Here is a 10,915-nt window from a genome sequence, read left to right on the forward strand (position 1 = left end):
AGATAGATATATGCTCCTCACCAGTTATACCAAGATAGATATATGCTCCTCACCAGTTATACTCGTAGTAAAATAGATATATTCTCCTCACCAATTATACTCATAGTAAAATTGATATATGCTCCTCACCAGTTGTAGTAAGATAGGTATATGCTCTTCACCAATCTATTTATAATCAGATAGACACATGCTCCTCACCATTTATAGTAAGATAGATACATGCTCCTCAGCATTTATAGCAAGATAGATATATTCTCCTCACCAACGCATTAAAGTCAGATAGATATATTCCTAAGATAGATACATGCTCTTTTCAGACAGCACTCCCCGAATCAACAGCGTGACTCATTTGCTGCAGATCTTGCTTGACTTTGTGCTGATTTGCGTGCTGATTCACGGGGTACGGAAGGTGCGTTATTCACTATCTTATTCATTATCTTATTTACTATCTTTTTTCACTATCTTATTTGCTATCTTTTCACTATCTCACTGCTTTATTGACTGTCTTATGCACTATTTTATTTACTATCACATGTACCATATCATTCACTGCCTTCTTGCTCCTATAAGATAACATTATTCACTATCTTATTCACTATCTTCTTGTTTATTTAAAGATAACATTGCTGCAATATTCACTATTTTATTCACTACCTTCTTGCTCCTCTAAGATAATGTTGGTGCGTTATTCACTATCGTTTTCACTATCTTATTCACTGTTTCTTGCTCCTTTAAGATAATGTTTATGGTTATTCACTGTATTTTTTTTTTTAAAGTTAGTGCTGGTGCGTTATTCACTGTCTTATTCACTATCTTCTTGCACCTTTAAGATGATGGTGATGCTTATTCACCATCTTTATGTTTGTTTTTTTTAAAGATAATGTTGGTGTTGGAGAGGTTACGTTCACGCGGTGGCACATTTAAAACGGAGTAGCTTCCTTGCCATTATTTATAAACGTCCCTCAGCTCCTCCCCTAATAAATAAATAAGTAAATAAGTAAATCCATAAATAAAGGACGGTGAACTGCGGGAAAACGAACCTTCAGCTGCAGTCCACTGGGTTCGCGTTCAGGTGGACCTGGGGTATAACAACGACAAGTGATAATAATATTTATTTCGTTTACTGCATCTCTCTCCCTGTGTGTGTGTGTGTGTGTGTGTGTGTGTGTGTGTGTGTGTGTGTGTATAAAAGAGGTGAAGGTTATAATAAATACAATGGTTTATGTTTTTTTACTCCTACCTATCAAAATTCCTTTATTGCTGGAGGGAAAACTGAGGACTGTTGTGGTGAGTTGTATGATCTTATTAGCTTTACTGATGACAGGAGAACCGTTGTTATGTAGTGATAGATTTATAACTTTACTAGCTTTATTGATGACAGGAGAACCGTAGTGTTATGTAGTGATAGATTTATAACTTTACTAGCTTTAAAATGTTGGTTGGGAGAGGGGCACAAGTAAATGTTTGAATTCTTTATTTTCTCTGACATTTCCGGCTGCACAGAACCCAAAATGTTAGAAAATAAAAACAATAAAACGTTAGAGAAAATAAAGGATATATAATGTTAGAGAAAACAAAGAATGTTAGAGAAAATAAAGAAAATAAAATGTTAAAGACAAGAAAGACTTCAAGCTCTGGTCTGTCTCTCTCCCACCCCACATGTCCACTTGTCACAATGGACCATCTGCATTTACTGGTTTTATTATTTACTTTATTTTTTAACAGGAGAACCGAGCGTTGATGTGATGGTCGTGTGTGTTATTTTATTCGCTTCATTTCATAACAGGAAGAAGGAGATTACTGTGAGATTCTCAAAAAATACTTAAAATAAGTTCCCAGGAAGGACTAGAGATACGGGGAGACTCTAAACCCTCCTAGTCTATCATGCAAAAAGATCTCTCTCTCTCTCCATATATATGTGTGTGTGTGTCCGACCCTCGGCAAAGACTTCAGTGCCTATTCCCAAGTTCCAGTAGTCCTCCTTGGGGCCCAGTAGTCCTCCTACATCTCCACATGTCACCACTTCGGCGCTAACACCCACCATCCATATTGAATACATGCTAGGGCTGTCTCATACAGGACTGGTGTACTGGTATGAGCGGGGGTACTTTTATGACATGTCGGCGGGTCATCTGGTAGATCAGAAAAGTCTGCTCTTTATGAAATTCAAATCCCTAAACTGTTCCCTGCCCCATCCGGGATTCGAACATGGGTCCATTAGGACTGCAGGCCGCCTCTCTACCGATTCAGCCACCGCCTCCCCCAATATATATATATATATATATATATATATATATATATATATATATATATATATATATATATATATATATATATATGTGTGTGTGTGTGTGTGTGTGTATGTATATTTACGATTATTTTCCCCTCGTGAACAGTATTTTTTCCTGAAGGAGGAACGAGAAACGAGGAAAAATTCCTCTCTTTTCTTTCCTCGTCCATCTTGGGTAAAACAAACCACGGTTACGACAGGGAAATAATTGTGTGTGTGATTATGGCTCCCGGTGAGGGGCTCGGTGTCGCGTTCTTGTTATCTTATCTTTATTTCTTTAGCCTACAGGAGGAACGAGGTCTGGTTCGGAGATCGGTGTTACGTTGTTACCTTTATCTTATTTGCTTTATTATTTTACAGGAAGAACGAGGTCTGGTGCTGGGATGGGTGTTATGTCCATACCTTTATCTTATTTGCTTTATTGTTTTACAAGAGGAACGAGGTCTGGTACTGGGATGGGGGTTACGTTCATATCTTTATCTTATTTGCTTTATTATTATACAGGAAGAACGGAGGCTGCTGTGGGGGTGGGTGTTACGTTCATATCTTTTCTTATTTGCTTTATTTACAGGAGGAACGAGGACTGCTGTGGGGGTGGTGGTGGGCGAAGACTGCTCTCCTGATGACCGGGGGTGTGAAGGCGTGTGTCACTGTGCTCTTCCGTCGCGACTTCATTAGTTTTGCCATCCTCTTCGTGGCGGTCGCGGTCGACAGCGTGAGCATTCATGTGGTGCGGTCTTTTGTGTCTGAGGTAAAGAGGAGAGAGAGAGAGAGAGAGAGAGAGAGAGAGAGAGAGAGAGAGAGAGAGAGAGATGGAAACAGACACATATACAAATAGACAGAAGGATACACACGCACACACACACACACACACACACACACACACACACACACACACACACACACACACACACACACACGGATGAGTGGGCTCAGGGGAGGCTTGGATGATGCGTAGGTGAATGTGTGGACCACTTTGGGGGATACTCCGTGGATGTATCTCCTACTTTGTATTTTACTGTTCATGTTTCTGAATTCCACACAGCGGACGTGGGAAAGATGTTGATGTTGGTGATGTAATGACAATAGGTGAAGGAGGAAGAGGAGGGGGAGGAGGATAATGGTGATGATGTTAATGGTGATGGTAGTGATTACGATGACGATGGCAGTGACGATAATGGTGATGATGATGATGAATATGATGATGATTATAAATGATGACGATGACAGTGATGATAAAGGAAATGATGATGGTGGTGATGCTATTCCTTTATCGTGTTTCAGCTGAGGGCCAAATTCATAATGAGTACCGCCCCAGTCCACTACAGCCATACTGAGGGAAGCATCCAAGCCTGACCCACACATACTGACTCCACAGCATTTTATTCGCTTATCGAGCTGGGGGGCGTCGATGCAGCCTTCATTACCCCTTCATTTTTTGCCACTCTTGAGGCAATCGTCTGAAAATCGTCTGGCAGTAGCGGGAATACGTTTTTAAAAAGACATCGTAGTGAAGGACCTGAAAAGGACCTCCTATCTACCCTACCGCACGTGCTCGCGACACCTGTCACTGCTACACACGTCTCACAACACTTGTCACCACAACACACCTGCTTACAACACCCGTCACCAGTACATACCTATCTCAACACTCGTCACCGCTACTCACCTGCTTACAACACTCGTCATCATTACACACCTGTCTCACGTCACCTTTCACCACTACACACCTGTCTAACCACACTTGCATCACTACAACTCATCTGCCTCACTACACTTCGTCACCACCACACGCCTGCCTAAACCATCCACTTCACAGCTGCCCCTCCACCTCTCTCTCTCTCTCTCTCTCCTCTTTTGTGCTTTTCCATGTATGCAACTGCTAAGGTGAGGGGCCCATCTTGGTGTCATGTGATTTATTTACGTGAGAATTAATTGCTTGAATTTTTTTTTTTTTTTTTTTTTCCGTGTCCAACTCTGGGCAACGGCTTCAGGGACTATTCCGAAGTCCCAGTAGTCCTCCTTGGGGCCCAGTAGTCCTCCTACATCTCCACATGTCACCACTTCGGCGCTAACACTCACCATCCATATTGAATACATGCTAGGGCTGTTTCATACAGGACTGGTGCACGGGTATTAGCGGGGGTACTTTTATGACATGTCGGCGGGTCATCTCGTAGATCAGAAAAGTCTGCTTTCAATGAAATTCAAATCCTTAAACGGTTCCCTGCCCCAGCCGGGATTCGAACATGGGTCCATTAGGACTGCAGGTCGCCTCTTTACCGATTCTGCCACCGCCTCCCCAGCTTTTTTAGAAATATCATAAGTTGTTGTTGTTGCTTAACCCCAGTCTGTCTAGCCGAGCAGATCCATCAACCTCATGTAAACAACTGCTTTTATGGGGCTACCCTGCTGGTACAGTATAATACATACACCGTGTACCAGCGTGCCCATGTGGTAGACAGTGCTTAGCCAGGGTCGGATCAGATCCCGTGCTACGGCGAGGTGCAGGGAAATATGAGGAGGATTGGCTCCCGGGTGGACGCCTTAACTGCTCCACCCAGGGTCACAACGCTACCACGTGTACTGTAGACTCCTCTTCAACGCCAGTTTCAAAAGTAGTGCTCATGCTCGGTTTTATCAAGTTTACGACAGAACTTTTGCACTGATGTTACTTCTGTTCTGAGATGTCTTGTGGGTATATAAAATAAATATAAGAATTTCGGCATGTTGTTAAAAGAGGGTGACTTGGAAGTGTTCTTGAGATTCATGTCTGTCTACAGTGAAAAGTTATGGTTAATTTTGTAAGGAAGTAATCAGGGTGATTTGTGTCAGCCTTTTTCCTCAGTGTGGATATCATTGGAACTGGTTTGGTGTTTGTACCGTTTTAGAGTGTAGTGAAGCCATTGCCATATCGTCAGCATAGGACAGTAGTGTTACAGGAGGAGTGGTTGGTAGATCGTGGAGGAATAGGTTGAAAAGTGTGGGACGGAGACTGAGCCCTGTGGGACACTGTTGGAGGGTATCATGATTTTGGATCGTTGGTTTTGATTCATGACATAGACTTATCTATCATAGAGGACGTTTGCTTCCTGCATGATTGGATTTTCATATCTGTGTTCAAGATTTTGTTGATCCGAATATGTCTTGATAATGTATCAGTTGCTTTGTTTCTGTCTTTTGGTGCTGGAGAAGTCCCTAGTAGGGGCTGCTTTAACTGAATACTACAACTGATGATCACATGTGAGACCTTAGTGTCTGAAGATGTTTAAAGTTTTGCCATGAACGCTCACTGCTTCAAACAGATGCACTCCTCTACTATTGCCGGGTGGAAGAACCTGATCTCTATAATTTCAGTATAAATATCTGATAACTATACATACGGAGAAAAAGGAAAATTCTTACTTGGTGTGATATGAATGATAAATGACATTTCATTTTATCGCATATAGTTTATTCAGATTTCTCATTCACATCTGGCATCATGTTCAACAATGTGCAGTCATTATATAATTGTGTGTTTGGTCAAAGGATAAAATATCTTTATAAGACATGTACACCATCCATCCATCCATCATCCAGTCTTACGTTGCCCCATGAGGAGCATAGGAGCCCGGGGCTAGGCATGTTGGTCTTGACATTTAAGATGAGACATGTACACAAGGTAAAACAAAAAGTATCGGTGCACAGGGGGTCCGATGCCTGCCATATACATTCGCTGGTTGGCGATATATGGCATGCACCTAACAGCAGAGCTACCAACTTGAGGAAGTCGACCACAAATATTTTGGTGTCCTTCGTCCTGTGGAGTCATAATGTTTCCCGCATATTGTGCACCGATACTTCTTCTTCTTCTTCTTCTTTTTTTGCTTTGTGGACCTCCAGTTTTTCTGCGGTTCCTCATCGCCTGCTATATGGGTAAACTAGAAATATTGAAGTGTAATGGTGAAGTAAGTTTGTGGCAGGTAAGGGAGTACACGTGAGCACAGCATCAGGCTTGAACCTCCTCAGTGCCAGGGGTGTATTTCACTGTTGGGTCCTTCAGGTTAGCCTTGGCCTTCAGCTGTAATCACAAGAAGAGTCATTAAGTCATCATGTACAGTCGGAATCAAAAGTCCTGTATTACAACATTACACTAATCTAATTCACCTTGTACAGTCAGTATCAAAAGTCCTGTATCAACAACACACTAATTCATCATATACAGTCAGTATCAAAAGTCCTACAACACAACAACACATTAATCCACCACATACAGTCAGTATCAAATGTCTTGGAAATCAGTCCCGTGATTCCGAAACAACTGACACTGCTTACATTATCTGGCCAAAGATCAGTGTCGTCTGTGTCCTGTGCTTCGGCTTCAGGGGACTAATTTTTAAAGACCTTAGACAGAAAAGCAGGAGAGATGACAGGACTTTAGTTGGCAGTAGCACTACCAGCTAACTCACACTCCTATACTGTACTCTCTCTGCACCAACAAAGCTTAAAATTGCCATCTCTCCTGTTATGAATGCTTAGTTGCTAGAATACATTAGCAGTAGAGTGTGTTGCATGTCATGAAGAAATGCTGTGGAAAGAACGTAGAGCGGTAGTATTGTCTTTTTCCGCCACTGAGCTTCATGAAATAAGCTGTAAACGGACGAAGATCTGAGCCAAATTAGAATAAAAAGAGTATACTTCATCTGCCCTTCGAATATTAGTAACAAACCCCTTCTGTTGGGTAATTCCACATAGTTTTCACAGCGTTATCTCCTGTACATTATCTTTTGCTGTCCAACAACTGTTCTTTAACCTCATCCAGTAATACCCCACTTAACTGACACTCGAATCTTAAACTGCCCTCATCACAGATCTATGCAGAACAGTACTCCACACACAGCTCGCAGGTTAGGTGAGGTCGAATCAGGGTAAGTTAGGTTAAGTTAGGTGAGGTTAAATTTAAAGGTTATGGTAGTTTCGGATAGTTTAGATTAGGTTAGGATAGTTTAGGGTAGGCAAGGTGAGGTGAAGCAAATAAAGGTTGGAGAGGTAAGGTTAGATTAGACTACGCAAAGCTAGTTTAGGTTGTCAGAATATGTAAGCTAAAGTTAGAGTAGGATTACCTCACCTGATACGCATAGGACCGAACCACAAACAGGCCTAGGATGAGAGCAGCGACGGGAATCAGGAAGAGGAGATGGGGAGTAGCGTATCCGAAGACGGCCTCAATTGTCAAAAGCCTTGCTGACATCTTTGCCTAGTTCCACGGACCTCGCCCATATGTACGCCCTCAGCACCCCACGGCTCTCCTGCACGCCCACCAAAACCGAGTAAATAATAGGAATGATAATAATAACAATAGTAGAAATAGTAGTGGTAGAAGTAGCGGTAATAATAATAACAATAGTAGCAGTAGTAGCAGCGATAGTAGTAGCCCCAAGTTCATCCGAAACGTGACCTCGGTGGACTGCAGCATAGGGTTGAGCTTTTTATGCAATCCACCATCCTCCTTTTCGGGGATGGGGAGGGGACTAAGGGACATTTGTATAACGTGGCAGTTCCACAACCCGGTTATATCGGTGCCACCACACGAAGGCGTCCGTCACCAGAACCACCTGTATCAGTAGGGTTGCTAAGCATCAATGTGTGTGTATGTGAGAGAGGGAGAGAGAGAGAGAGAGAGAGAGAGAGAGAGAGAGAGAGAGAGAGAGAGAGAGAGAGAGAGAGAGAGAGAGAGAGAGACTTACCCAAAGTTTGACCGACGATTGACATGACAATCGATAAATAAATGACCCATCCCAGGCAGAACACCTGAAACATGAAATATCATCACCACCACCACCACCACCACCACCATCATCATCATCATCATCATCATCATCATCATCATCAACCCATTTCTTCGTAAATAAACACTACCTGCTTACGGATTAGTTCAGGTGTACAGGAACAACTCTGAAGGAAGCACTCGAACCCAGCCCTTCACCACCACCACGATTATGCCCCAGGGTGGTCCATATATAGCGCCCCTCTTCCACGCCACCGGACGATTTCGTGTGTTGCGGGTACGGCTCCAACAGAGGTGTCAGTGTCTATCCTGCATCATTTCTTTATTTCCCAAGCTTCTGCCATACCCACGCCCACACCAGCAGACAGTCAGCGGTGTCAGTGTCTATCCTGCATCACTTCTATGTTTCCCGCGCCTTGTGCCATACCCACGCCCACACCAGCAGAATGAGCCGTCCTCGCAGCACATTAGGATACCGCCAGATGAGTTTCTAGAGGAGAGCTTTTTCCAGACGGTTTTACTCCTCTCTTCTGTGTATCAATAGCCAGACCATATAATCCTGTACGGCAGATTTTTCGAACTGAAGGGGTTTGATATAGCCTTACTTTGCAGCATCACTTTACGAGGTGTCACCCCAAACCGAATAAAATCGTCTGGAGTGTCCCTCAGGCTGAATAAAATCGTTTTGTGTTTGTCCCCAAGCTTAAGAAAATCGTCCGGAGAGTCCCCCAAACTGAAAAAATCGTCTGGAGTGTCCCCCAAACTTAATAAAATCGTCGTGTCCGCAAGCTGAATAAAATCGTCTGGAGGCTAAGAAAGTAAATCAATATAAATTTGTCATCAGATTCAAGGGATCAATATTGTGAAACATGTTTATCTATCTGTCTGTCTATCTCTCCATTTATCCATGTATCTATCTGTCTATCTATATTTGTCTCATTATCTTTGTCCTTCCGTCTATGTGTCTGGCTTCTTATCTACGTGTTTATTTATCTATATCTAGCGCTATATCTGTCGCCATAAACGAATCGCGTCCGCGCTTCCCCGTTCTTTTGCCATCTGGCTGCCCTCTCCCCAATTCACACACATCTGGCTGCCCTCTCCCCAATTCAAACACATCCTCTTTCATATACCCCTTCACCCCACCCCTCCATCTCATCCTCGGTTCCCTTCTCCTACGCCCATTCCAGGGAGAGTCAAAGAAATACAGGCTCTGTCACACTGTAAATCACCAGCTCTGTCATACTCTAAATCACCAGCTCTGTCACACTGTAAATCACCAGCTCTGTCATACTCTAAATCACCAGCTCTGTCATACTCTAAATCACCAGCTCTGTCACACTCTAAATCACCAGCTCTGTCACACTCTAAATCACCAGCTCTGTCATACCCTAAATCACCAATTATACTCTAAATCACCAATTATACTCTAAATCACCAATTATATCATACTCTAAATCACCAGATCTGTCATACTCTAAATCACCAGCTCTGTCATACTCTAAATCACCAATTATACTCTAAATCACCAATTATATCATACTCTAAATCATCAATTATTTCATACTCTAAATCACCAGCTCTGTCATACTCTAAATCACCAGCTCTATCATACTCTAAATCACCAATTATATCATACTCTAAATCATCAATTATTTCATACTCTAAATCACCAGTACTCTAAATCACCAGCTCTATCATACTCTAAATCACCAGCTCTATCATACTTTAAATCACCAGCTCTATCATACTCTAAATCACCAGCTCTATCATACTTTAAATCACCAGCTCTATCATACTTTAAATCACCAGCTCTATCATACTTTAAATCACCAGCTCTATCATACTCTAAATCACCAATTATATATATCATACTCTAAATCACCAGCTCTGTCATACTCTAAATCACCAGCTCTGTCATACTCTAAATCACCAGCTTTATCATACTATAAATCATCGCTTATATTATACTCCAAATCACCAGCTCTATCATGCTCTAATTCCAAGTGAATAATAATTGACTAAGCATAACGTTTTATTGCAAGAACAGTTACTATTTACATGAAGCGGAAACATTAGTCATAAAACAGGGCATCGCTAAATTCTACGGGAGTTGAACACCTAATCTTCGAACATCCATAATGAGTAACTGATTGACAACCTCGATCATTGAAATGCTCTCGCCTCTAAAAAGATGAAGTATGTTTTGAACTCTTTCCAAGACGGTCATGGATATAGGTAAGGTGCGGTACAAGCTTCTGTATGCTGTAAAGGATTAAACAAAAAACAAATATCTTCACCAGGTTTACCAGTGAATGGAGAGGTGAGCCAAATGTGACGGGGAATATTGATTAATGCTCTGAAGTGAACAGTAATGAGAAGGGAGAAACATCAAAAAATGTGTCACATGGGTTTCTCAGTAGAGGCATGGGAGTAGTAATTGTCGTAGCCCGACGTTCTTTGGAACGTAAATCCAGTGGGTTGCAGGCTGAAGGTGTCATATTGCAATCGATCATTACTGGCGGGGAATAGAGGAGGAGTTGAAGGACGTTTATACACTGAACAGAAGAGCTGGCCGGTTATATCGATGTCACCACGTACAGGCGTCCCTCTCCAGTGCCGTAGGAGAAGTACCGTAAATAGCACACGACATTTAACAACAGACTGGCAACATAGCCATCACCAGAGTGGAGAGCATTCGGAAAACTGAAGTTCATCCATCTTATACCCAAACCTACACAATTGGACAGTTTATATCAGACCACTTACCAGATCTAATATGCCGATGTGACGACAGCACAGCGTAGGGAACACCAGAGACAGCGGTTGAACAACCAGCGAGGCTGCCCATACTC

This window comes from Coenobita brevimanus, chromosome 111 (assembly GCF_032717465.1).
Source record: "Coenobita brevimanus isolate Jiangsu-jjx chromosome 111, ASM3271746v2, whole genome shotgun sequence".
In the NCBI taxonomy this organism is placed as follows: Eukaryota; Metazoa; Arthropoda; class Malacostraca; order Decapoda; family Coenobitidae; genus Coenobita; species Coenobita brevimanus.